The sequence below is a fragment of the Vigna unguiculata genome, chromosome 6 (genome assembly GCF_004118075.2).
Source record: "Vigna unguiculata cultivar IT97K-499-35 chromosome 6, ASM411807v1, whole genome shotgun sequence".
In the NCBI taxonomy this organism is placed as follows: Eukaryota; Viridiplantae; Streptophyta; class Magnoliopsida; order Fabales; family Fabaceae; genus Vigna; species Vigna unguiculata.
The window spans coordinates 9,410,179-9,421,717 of record NC_040284.1 but is presented as its reverse complement, the minus strand read 5'-3'; the positions used below and the strand labels follow the sequence as shown (position 1 = coordinate 9,421,717).

At 36.2% G+C, this 11,539-nt stretch overlaps 2 long non-coding RNA genes across 2 annotated transcripts; both read left to right on the top strand.

The window, feature by feature from the left end:
* Positions 1-830: 830 nt before the first annotated feature.
* LOC114187508 lies at positions 831-5,123 on the top strand. Its single transcript, XR_003605271.1, has 4 exons — positions 831-2,414; positions 3,291-3,386; positions 3,481-3,560; positions 4,881-5,123. It is a non-coding gene; the product is annotated as an uncharacterized LOC114187508 (long non-coding RNA).
* Positions 5,124-6,167: 1,044 nt separating this feature from the next.
* Positions 6,168-11,187, top strand: LOC114187562. Its single transcript, XR_003605280.1, has 3 exons — positions 6,168-6,660; positions 8,082-8,693; positions 9,318-11,187. It is a non-coding gene; the product is annotated as an uncharacterized LOC114187562 (long non-coding RNA).
* Positions 11,188-11,539: the final 352 nt, after the last annotated feature.

Sequence of the window (11,539 nt, the reverse complement as noted above, 5' to 3'; positions counted from 1 at the left end):
GGTTGAACCTTATACTCTCTTAGGATCGATTTCCAAAGTGTAACCAACGACAGCTCTTGTAAAACTATAAGAGCTGACATTAACATTAGTATTAATTGATGTCATCCATGCCCACACACAGTTACTCTATAACCTAATTCCTAAAGCCCTTAGCAGTTGACCAACCTTCTCCTTTCAATATAATTTCTTTGAAATTTGCTCCTTTTGGTCGTCTATGCACCAACCCAATTACCTTTCTTTTCTTGAAGTGTGAATTTCAATCTTATTAAGTCGGAAAGTTAAATACCTTGTAAGAAAGAAAATTTATAAATTTATTATTTTAAAATTTTGAGTTAAAAGTAGTGTTAATTTTTATCTAAAATGATTTTGTATTTCACTAATTCTGTATCTCTCTGGTAATTTCTTCCCTTGCAAGATCCAACAAATGATATAAAAATTTATTGTTCATCTCGGTGATAATTCAAATAAATATAATTTACACTTACACATCAAAATTCAAGTAGAGTATTTGTTTCCATATCCTTGTGAGTTTTTTAATCTCAACAAAAGTTTAATCGAAATACCATCTACAATATACCAAAATAAATTCAAGAGTTATATATGTGAAAACATGTATAGCCAAAGATAAAAGGCTAAGAAAAACATGAACCAGAAAAGTAGAAATATAGTTTACACAGCTGTTATAATCACATCATTAGTCCTTTTTTCCCAAGCATTGTACATCATTTTCTTATACTCACCTTACACTTTTGAAAAAGAGTGTCTTCTTTTCTCTGTCTTTACGTTAAGTAATTTGACATTAACAAGAAGTGTAAAGAGAACGCAAACAAAAGTGGGGGTGAAAATGTTAATTTCACTCTGAATAGAATTATGATTTTCGATGTTTTGAAAGAAAATACTGCATAATTTATACGATCATCTGAAATTAGACATACCAAAAGTTCACTCTTTTATTCTCAAGAACTAAATATATGTATTTATGCATCATGAATGAACTTGTAGCAGTGAGGAAAATCCCTCTTCTCTCTCTCTCTCTCTCTCTATGGTTCATAGTTGTTTCCCAAGTAAAAAAGGGCTCTGAAATCTGCATCCAAAGAAAGTGTGCCTCAAAGCACCAACCCCTATGCAAATTGACTCACACCTCTCATTGACCATCCTCATTTTCAGAGCTCAGACTTCAAGGTTACGCCACATCCAATTAAAAAACAGACAATCCTCACACAAGTTTCATTGAATGAAAAGGGTGCCAAAAGGGGTGAAAAAGGAAGCTGCATCAGATCTTTGTGTTTACCTTTGTCTATTAGGCTTTGTTTGGTTTGCCCTTTTTAATCAGATCCACAAAGGAAGCTCGTTTGGCTTTTGCTGTCTATGGACTTTTAAGAATGTCACAGTTTATCCATGCATGATCTGTGCAGTGAGACCATGAGGCTGGTGGGTTTGGCTTGTTTCTTTCTACTGATGCTGCTTCTGCTGCTGTTACAGAGCTTTTCTTCTGCCACTGAGGAGTCAGGAAAATTTCAACACTTTAAAACTGGGTACATGTCCAAGTTCAATTCCGTTCAAGATAAACAAGGTTTTAGGCAGAATTCAGGTGAGGGTGGTAGTGAGGCAATTCTAGGTGATGAGAAAAGAAAAATCTACACAGGTCCTAATCCTTTGCATAACAGATAAGTGGAACATTCATTCAGATCTTTTGGCCTTTTCTTCTTTAGTGTTTTAAGCTCTTACATTGATAAGAAACGAGAAAGTTGATCAACATACAAAGTAAAATTTCTACGGATCGAGCTCTTGAAGGTTTTGGGTTGGAATTAGTTAGTTCCTTGTGTAAATTGAGTTTAGTCTAGTTGGTGCTATGTCTCCCCCCAATAAATTATCTCCTGAATAGACCTATCACTTATGTAGAGTATTTTCTTCACTTTTTCACATGTTCTTGTTAGAATAAGCTGTTAGTTTTGATAGATTAGTTTCTTCTGGTCCTGTAGCTTTTAGTTACATGTAACAACTCCATACTAAAGAAAACAATTTTGACTCCAGAGCAATTGTTTTACACTATTTTTTTCCAAATCCATTAAATAAGAACAGATATATATGACTGTGTGCTGTCGCAGTGACTGTTTGAAATCTTCTGTCAAGGTTTTTTATTAGTTTCTTCAAAAGTGCATTCATATGGGAATTGGATTTGTGCAAAGTTTTACATGCCAAGGCTATTTATTTATCAGACAATTAATCTTGTAATCAGAGGGAAGCTTTACACTTGGTACTGATGTGATTTCAAATTTTGATAACAGTTCAGAAATTAGATTCAGAATGGGTTTACCCTTTATCACTACCACCTCGTAGCACATGAATTTTGATGCTGGAATCATACTCATACTTTGGTGAAATATGAGAATAAGACCTCAACGCTGATTCTGGTTAGTTGTCCGTACAACAGTGTTTGTTGTGTAAATTGAATGAAATATTTAATATATAATTAAAAAAGATAATAAAAATGATAAATTTATGTGTTATATGATGTTATAAGGAAAAAGATAAAAAGATAAATTAAGTATATAATAGATGTTGAATGAAAAATCGGCTTTGAGTGAAAATTTGACGTAGGTACCAATAGATTTTAAAAGATAATTTTTTTTTTTAAAGTTGAATACTTATTAATATCTCAGCAAATTAAAATTTTTACTTCTAAAGTTTCTTCAGATTTTTTTTTATATATTTATATTTAAGATCAAAGAAGGATGCTGATTTAATTTTTGCAATTATTTTAAATCTTTTAAATTAACAGGTTAAATATCACGAGTAAATTAATATATTTACCACTTACTGATTATAAACAAATTATTCGAAATGTTTGAGATACCGATTTTAATATACATAGAGTACAAAAAAATTGATTTAACTTGTTTTATTAATGACAGAAAAAAAAAAAGGCTCGTTTGCTTTATCTGTGGAATTAAAGTTCCCTTTGTATACATATTTTACTACACTGAAAAAACAATTAATTTAACGATTCTGTGTAAAAGTTGATAAATACATCAAACACTTTATATTATTAGTTAGAATATGGTTCCCCCTTAGATTAGTGATATGAAATTAAATACAAATATTGCATGACCTATTTTTTTATTTTGTTTTTATCCAACTTTAAAATATTTAGAAATAGTGTAAGACCCTATTATTTTATAACCCTTAATAAAAAAGGCTGCCCCAAAATCTGATGGGCCAAAGAGCTGGCCCAAGGGATAAAGCTGGTCCGTAGTTGCCCTAACGCTTCCACCCTTTCATTCTCACAGATCCAGCCGTCAACCCTTTCTCCCTCTCACGAAGAGCTCTGCTAGGGTTAGGTTTCTGCCATCTTCAAGCTAGCTCGAAGCTGTTCTCTACTCCATGTAAGTATTGTGCTAGCCATTCTCGTCTCCATTGTTCCTTTTCGTTTCTTTCCGTTAGGGCTTCCAGGTAACCCGTCTCGTGCTTCTGTTTCAGTACCCTTTCAGCTCCTCTATTCGTCCTTGAGCTGCTGTGTTCGCACGCTTGGCTGCCGAAGTCTCTTATTTCCCTTCCAGGTAAGGGAAGCTAGAACCATTTGGTGAGGTGTATTTTAGCTTGTATTGTCGTGGTCGATGAATTCCTTGAGATTGTGCATTGCTATGAATGTCTGGATTGTTTGGAACCTCTGTTGGGTGTGTTGCGCAGGTGCAAACAGTGGCGAACACTGATAGACTCGCCCAGGCGAGTTATGCAGAGGCTCGCCCAAAGCTTTCTGCTCGAGTGGTCGCCCAGGCGACCAGAGTGTGTTTTGAGCGAGCACACAACTCGCCCAGGCGAGAGGGGTCTCGCCTAAGCGAGACCCCGCGTTGCTTTCTTGTTCCTTTTTGAGCCCTCGCCTAGGCGAAGGGGGACTCGCCTGAGCGAGACTGTCTCGCCTGAGCGAGATCCCTCAGCCTGAGCGAGGTGTTGGGCGAGACCGTGCTGTGTTTGGATGTTTGTTAGTTCCTGAATGATCTATTTTGGTTGAGTATGATTGTATGATGAGTGATATGTATATAATGGAGCATGAAGTATTTTGGCATGATTCATGAATTGTAGATGATGGGTTGGTATGAGAATTGACATGTGAATTAAATGAGACGGATAATATTAAAGTGGCATGATAACATGATGAGTGGGATCTTATTTACATGGATAAACTATGAGGTGTTGGAATGAGTGGGGCCTGGATCATGAAAGGCATTGGCTTCAAAGGTTGGTACGAGTGATGTATATCTATGCATGGTAATTATTATTTTGGTTATGTGAATGAGGTCGATCTGTGTCAGTGCATAATTCCTTGGGGTCTCTAGGTGAGACTTTCAGGGTTGCGCTTCAGTGGTCGGGACGTAATTCCATGGCCCTGTTAGTGGGTGTCCATGGTGGTGCCCCATCTGTATAACTAGGTAAGGATTCAAGGTAAGGACTGCATCCTGACACTCTAAGGGGCCAGTTAGTCTCACTTAGAGCAGACTGACTCTTGTGGTGAGAGTAGCATGAGGCCTGAAATGCATTAAGGGCTAACCTTGTAGTGAGGGAGATTTGATTCATCGTAACACTTGTAACACATAGCTCGGAGATGAGCAGCTCAGGGTCGAGCAGGGGTATCCACCACAGGTGCAAGCATCCGCTGAATCCGACCAAGGTATACGTATCCAGATGAGTCGAGTCGAGTCGTAGTGTATTGAATGAAGAGTCATAACATGCTTGGTTGTTATATGGATATTGGATGATGAAATATGATTGACTATATGATGATTATGTTATTGGCTCTAGCTTACCCTGTGTATTGTATGGTTGTCTTGTATGTGGTTCTTCTTTCTTGCGATGATCATCAATTTAATTGATGGGAGCAGATGGGCGAGGTTCCAGAAGTCAGCAAGGAAGTGGAGATTCTGGTGCATAGTCCGTGTGGACTAGTTATTATTTTTGCATGAGTTCATTTAGGGTTGCGACCCATGTATCTGTTCGTCCTTAGTTTTATGCACTATGGTTAACTTTTCCTCTAGTTTCTTTTGGGCATCGTGGTATGCCATGGGTTGTATAGAGTTGATCCCAAACCGCGTTTTTATGTTATCTTTATTGTGACATTCCTTTAATTTCACGTACTTAATTAAATGGGGTGTTACACATAGGAAAAGATTATTATTAGTCGGCATTTTCTTCTTTCAAGTATAAAATTACTATTTCCATCTTTATTTCAAAATCTAATTTATTTTCATCTTACACAATTAGTTGAACGTATTAATGTATGTTTTGTGAGCAACAACACCAAGTCTAGAAGTATGAATGACAATGCAGAACGAGTCATAAGGATCAATCTATAGGTATGCAAGAAAAACTTTGGGGTAGACTAAATGTTTTAGCTCACTGGTCTTAGGTACATTCCGTGTAACCTGCTTGTACAAGTGAATGTGCTAAAATGCATTTGGCTACATTCCGTGTAACCTGCTTGTACAAGTCAATGTGCTAAAATGCATTTGGCGTGCATAGTCCATGCTGACTTGAATTTCCACACCTCTATGAGCTCAACTTAGCTGCAGCTGCACTAACACACCTCAAAATATCCAACGGACATTTATGCAACTAAAAAGCTATTTTTAACATGTTTTTGTATCTCAAGCTCAATAAACCCAATTATAGGAAATCCCAATTAAATCAATCTTTAAACACACAAATTCAATTAAATACCCATAATTAAACATTAAATGAGGGTAAAAATACGCACTCATCACCGACAAACCAGACGGGCCTGAAAACCCGGATGGGACCTGTCGACACCCAATTTCGTCCGTGTAAGAAATTATTTCTTTAACTTTGAAAATAATTAAGAAGAGGGGAAAAGATAGAGAAAAGTGAACATTGGTATATTCCTGCTTTCACTCTCATCTTATTTTAACTTTAATTTAATTTTATCTTTTTTATCTTTTTTTATTTATTGTTTTTTTATCTTTGTTTTTTTATTATTTTGGTTCTATTTCTGATTTTATTTTTAATTTTAATCTTTTTTGATTGCTTTTCTTATTTTATTTTATTTTATTCTCTTAAAAAATATATAAAAAGAAAAAAAAATAATAAAAAAATGATGAAAGCTGACTTATTGTTGAACTGTCTGGTCATTCCTTCATGATGGTCAACTCATGACCTTTAGTGCACCTTTGGGTCTTAACATGAGAGAGGAAAATTTGGGTATTGGCTGCAGCAGCAGCCATGACAGGCAGAGCAATGCAGCTATAGCTATGGCTAGATGGCAGCAGGAAGTGACTTCTCATTAAAGAAAGAGAGCAATGGAAAAAAAAGGAGAGAGCCATTTGAAAGGAAGAACTTCCTAGCACATGAAAAGGGGGAGATGCTCTCTAGAGGGACCAGAAGAGAGTTTCATTACACTTGAAAAACAAGGAGGCAAGCAGCTCGAGCAAGGGAAGATTTGGGACTCTCAGCACACTAGAAGGAGAACACTGGGGTAGAGAGCAACAAAGCACGAAAAAAGGGGAACAAAGGCAACAAGAGAGGAAGTGAACCATCTAACAACGAGCAACACAAACACAACAGATGAGGAGAGGAGGATAGATTGCAACAGGGATCGGTGACAGAAAAAAGTAACATCATTGAGAAGAAAGGACCTGTCATAGGCAGGTACACTTGCACACTTGAGCATAAACATAACTGAGATTGGCATGAACTGGTGTTGTGTTAGTATATTGCTTATCTGTTGAATTTTGTTCATTATGCTTGAAAAACATTATTTCCTCCCTCCAATCTCTCGTCACCATAAGTGTGTTATTTAAATCCTGCACACAACAAACGAGCCCCTCAACCCGTCGTCTAACCCCAAATTCATCCTTCTCTTCTTGCAACCAATAAAAAAAAAGCAACCCAAATTCTATTTTCCTAACCATCATCAACACACCGAAAAAGCTCATTCTCCATTCAGGTGCTGCATACCAATTCCTCCAATTATCACCACCTTCCCGCCGCACTCAACACAAACAACAATCCTTCCCAAAATCACCATCACCGTCATGCACTCTTCCACCATCAATTAATCTTTTTTCTCATCTTTATCATTCACCTGCGCAAAATCAAAGAACAGACCCGCAATTCCAGTGCCAAACAGCCACATCCAATCGGAACAAAGAGAGGGAGGTGACTTGCCTCGATTTTTTTTTTCAGCAGCTAGGGTTTAGGTCAATTGGTTTCACTTGCCACGACTTTTTTGTTTTTTCGCCTAGCACCCCCATAGTTTCACCTTGCACCTACCATTATTTCGTTTTGGGTTAGAATGCTGTTTACGTTCTGCACCCCCTATTTGGATTGTATTAATTATTTTTCACACCCTCTTTGCTTTAGGAACTCCTTCGTGTACCCCCGTTTTTAATTCCTGCACCTCCATCTTGTGTTTGCTTAGCACACCCCTTTATTTACTACACGCACCCCACCTGTTACTTCATACACCTTCCACATGTGATATTCATGCACCCCATATCTTTGTCTATTGTTTTTGAGCTTGTTGTTGTGTTTACTTTGTGCACCCTCACTAATGACTCATGTACCCCATATTTTATTTTCCACTTTTATTTCTTCTTAAATATTTTCATCCTTTTATTTATTTTATTAATATAAAAAGACAAATATATTTGAAAATTATAAAAAATTGCAAAAAATAGAAAAATCAAAAAATAAAAATGTTTTCTTTCACTTCATTGTGTCTGTCCGGTCGCTTGCACCGTGTGACACTTATTTTCTAAAAATACCAAAAATAGTTTTCTTTCTCTTTTAGTGTCTGTCTGACCGCTCGCGTCGTGTGACACATATTTCCATGTAATTCAAAAATACAAAAAAATATAAAATTCCAAAATATAAAAAACATCAACATTCTCAAACAAACAAGCTTTTTAAGAACTACGTGATCCTTGATTCTCCCCTGTGAGATACGTAGGAGCAAGGCCAGTCCTTGTCAGGTTCACCTCTAAAAAATTAAATCATTTTCTCAATTATTTTTTAAATATCTTTTAAAGAACTACGTAACCCTGATTTCTCATTTTTAATTGGGTAAGGAATTTGACAAAGAAGAGTTAAACATCAAGGTGCTGAAGTGTCTTGATAGATCTTGGCAACCAAAGGTCACAACTATCTCAGAAACAAGAGATCTATCCATTTTGACTACAGTTGCATTGTTTGGCAAGCTTAGGGAGCATGAGATTGAAATACAAAGGCTTAATGAGCTTGAGTCAAGTGAGAAAAAGGTAAAGAACATAGCCTTGAAGACTAGCACCAAGAAGAATGAGGAACCCGAGGATGAGATGGCTGAATCAAGTGAAAGTGAGAACTTGAATCTCCTTGTCAGGAGGTTTGGTAAGTATCTCAAAAGGAAAGGTATCAAAGGTAATCCCAAGAGGTATACTTCCAAACACAATGAATCAAAGTCTTCTAATTTTACATGTTATAACTGTACAAAATAAGGACATATCAAAATTGAATGTCCAAATGCTAATAAAGAAAAGGAGAAGAGTGTTGATAGGAAAAAGGAGAAGAAGCCAAAGGAGAAACGTGCACACATTGCACGGAAGGACAATGATGATTCAACTACAAGTAGCTCCTCACAAGATGAGAGTGAAGAAGCCAACTTGTGCCTCATGGGTGGTTGTGAGTCATCCTCCTTAAGCCAAGTAAGTTCTCTAGACATAAATAATTATAATTAATTGTTGTATGATTTTCAAGAGTTGCATAATGAAGCAAACAAGATTTCTGCATTAAACAATCGGTTGAAAGGCTCGAACAACTGGCTGGAAAACAGAGTTAGCCAACTGGAAAAAGAAACAACTGATTTAAACACTGATTTTGAGCATTTAGAAATGATTTACAATAATTGAACCGACTATTTTAGAAATCAACCGGCTAAAAACCCTGGGAAAATTGTACAGTTTTGAAAAATCAAGTGAAATACCTTATAAAGACTTGTGCAAGGTTCATAAGAGGGGAAGCAAACTTAGACGCCGTTCTTGGTTCTCAAAACTTTGTGTTTGGCAAAGATGGACTTGGTTACAATCCTTCTTTTCAAAAGAAAACCAAGAAGTTCTCTAGTTTCTTTTCAAAAAGTTTGCCAAGTGACATGCCATTCATTTCATGCAACTACTGTATGCAAAAAGGTCATGTTATTAAAAACTGTCATGCTAGAAAATATGATGTTCCTAAAGGGATTATGAAATGGATCCCAAAAGGATCTAGAAAGGCATCACCATGATGGACCCAACCTATCAAAGGGTACCAAGTAATCCAAATCTGTTTTGCAGGTCATAAAAGGTGATAAGAAAGATTTGTGGTACCTTGATAGTGATTGTTCGAGACATATGAGAGGAGATAAGACCAAATTTGCAAAGTTGGAGTTGAAGGAGGAAGGGTTTGTAACCTATGGAGACAACAACAAAGGAAAAATTCTTAGAAATGGAGTCAAAGGTAATGGATCCTCTTTCAACATCAAGAATGTGCTGCTGGTAGAAGGACTCAAACACAATTTGATAAGTATAAGTTAACTATGTGATAAAGGCTTTAAAGTCATGTTTGAACCAACTTGATCTGTATCATGCATCATTTTGCATCCATTGTTTACTTACAAAAGAGGATGACAGTTGGTTATGGCATAGAAGACTTTGTCACATACACATGCAGCATTTCAATTGGCTGAATAGAAAACAACTAGTTGAAGGACTACCAAAACTCAACTTTTTGATGGATAGAGTGTGTGAAGCATGTCAAAAAGGAAAACAAACTAAGGTCTCTTTTAAATCCAAAAATGTTGTTTCAACTGAAAGACCTTTAGAGATGCTTCACATGGATTTATTTGGTCCATCTCGAACCATGAGCCTTGGTGGCAATCTTTATGCATTTGTTGTTGTTGATGATTTTTCTAGGTACACATGGACTTTGTTCTTAGCTGCCAAAAATGACACTTTCCATTCCTTTAAAAAACTTGCCAAACACAAATGAAAGGAAAAACAGGTCACTTGAGGAACTAGCTAGAACTATGTTGAATGAAAACTCACAACCTAAGTATTTTTAGGCTGATGCAATCAACACTACTTGTTAATAGAGTGTTGATTAGGCCAATTTTGAAGAAAACCCCTTTTGAACTTTTCAAACAGAGGAGGCCTGTATTAAGTCACCTAAAAGTATTTGGATGTAAGTGTTTCATCTTAAATAATGGCAAAGAAAGTCTTAGAAAATTTGATGCAAAAGCGAATGAAGGTGTTTTACTAGGCTATGCTACACAAAGTCATGCATATAAAGTCTATAATAAGAGACTGATGACTGTTGAAGAGTCCATGCATGTTGTATTTCATGAAACTATCCCACAGTTGAAGGATCAAGTGCCAAAGAATGCAGATGAAGAAGATCTACTGCAAAAACATATTTATGCTGCAGAAAAGCCCTATGCTGTAGGAAATCAATCGACTGAAAAGGAAAAATAGTCTACTGAAAAAGCTGCAGACAACAACTTGCCCAAAGATTGGATCCAGCCTAGAGGTTTATCAAAGGACAACATCATATGTGATATCAAATAGGGAGTATCTACTAGACGTAGGATTGTATTTTGTGAACATGTTGCTTTTGTATCTCAAATTGAACCTAAGAATGTGAATGATGCTTTGAATGACAGTAATTGAATTGTTGTTATGCAAGATGAACTTAATCAATTCACAAGAAATGATGTGTGGTTTCTAGTGCCTAAAACTGATGATATGAATATAATTGGAACTAAATGGGTTTTTAGAAACAAAATGGATGAAGATGGTAATATTGTAAGGAATAAAGCTAGAGTAGTTGCTAAAGGTTATAATCAAGAATAAGACATTGACTTTGATGAAACTTATGCACTTGTAGCTAGACTAGAAACTGTGAGATTACTCTTAGCATATGCTTGCATGTGTAACTTTAAATTGCATCAAATGGATGTGAAAAGTGCATTCTTGAATGGTTTCCTAAATGAAGAAGTGTATGTATCACAACCTCCTGGATTTTAGGATCATCTCTATCCTAACCATGTTTTCAAATTGAAAAAGGCCTTATATGGTTTGAAACAAGCACCAAGACAATGGTATGAAATGCTAAGCAATTTTCTCTTATCAAAAGGTTATGTTAGAGGTGCAGTGGATAAAACACTCTTCATTAGAAAACATGATAATGTTGTTATACTTGTTCAAGTGTATGTTGATGATATCATCTTTCGTTCAAATAACAACACATTGTGTGAAAAGTTTATTGTAGCTATGCAGGGAGAATTTGAGATGTCCATGATGGGTGAGCTTACCTACTTTCTAGGGCTACAAGTCAAGCAACTCAAGCATGAAACATTTTTAAATCAATCAAAATATTGTTTTGACTTATTGAAAAAGTTCAAAATGGAGGACTGCAAGGAAGCTATCACTCCAATTGCAACAAATTGCCTTATGGATGCAGATGAGGTTGGCCAACCAATGGATTCAACCAAATATAGAGGGTTGATTGGGTCTTTGCT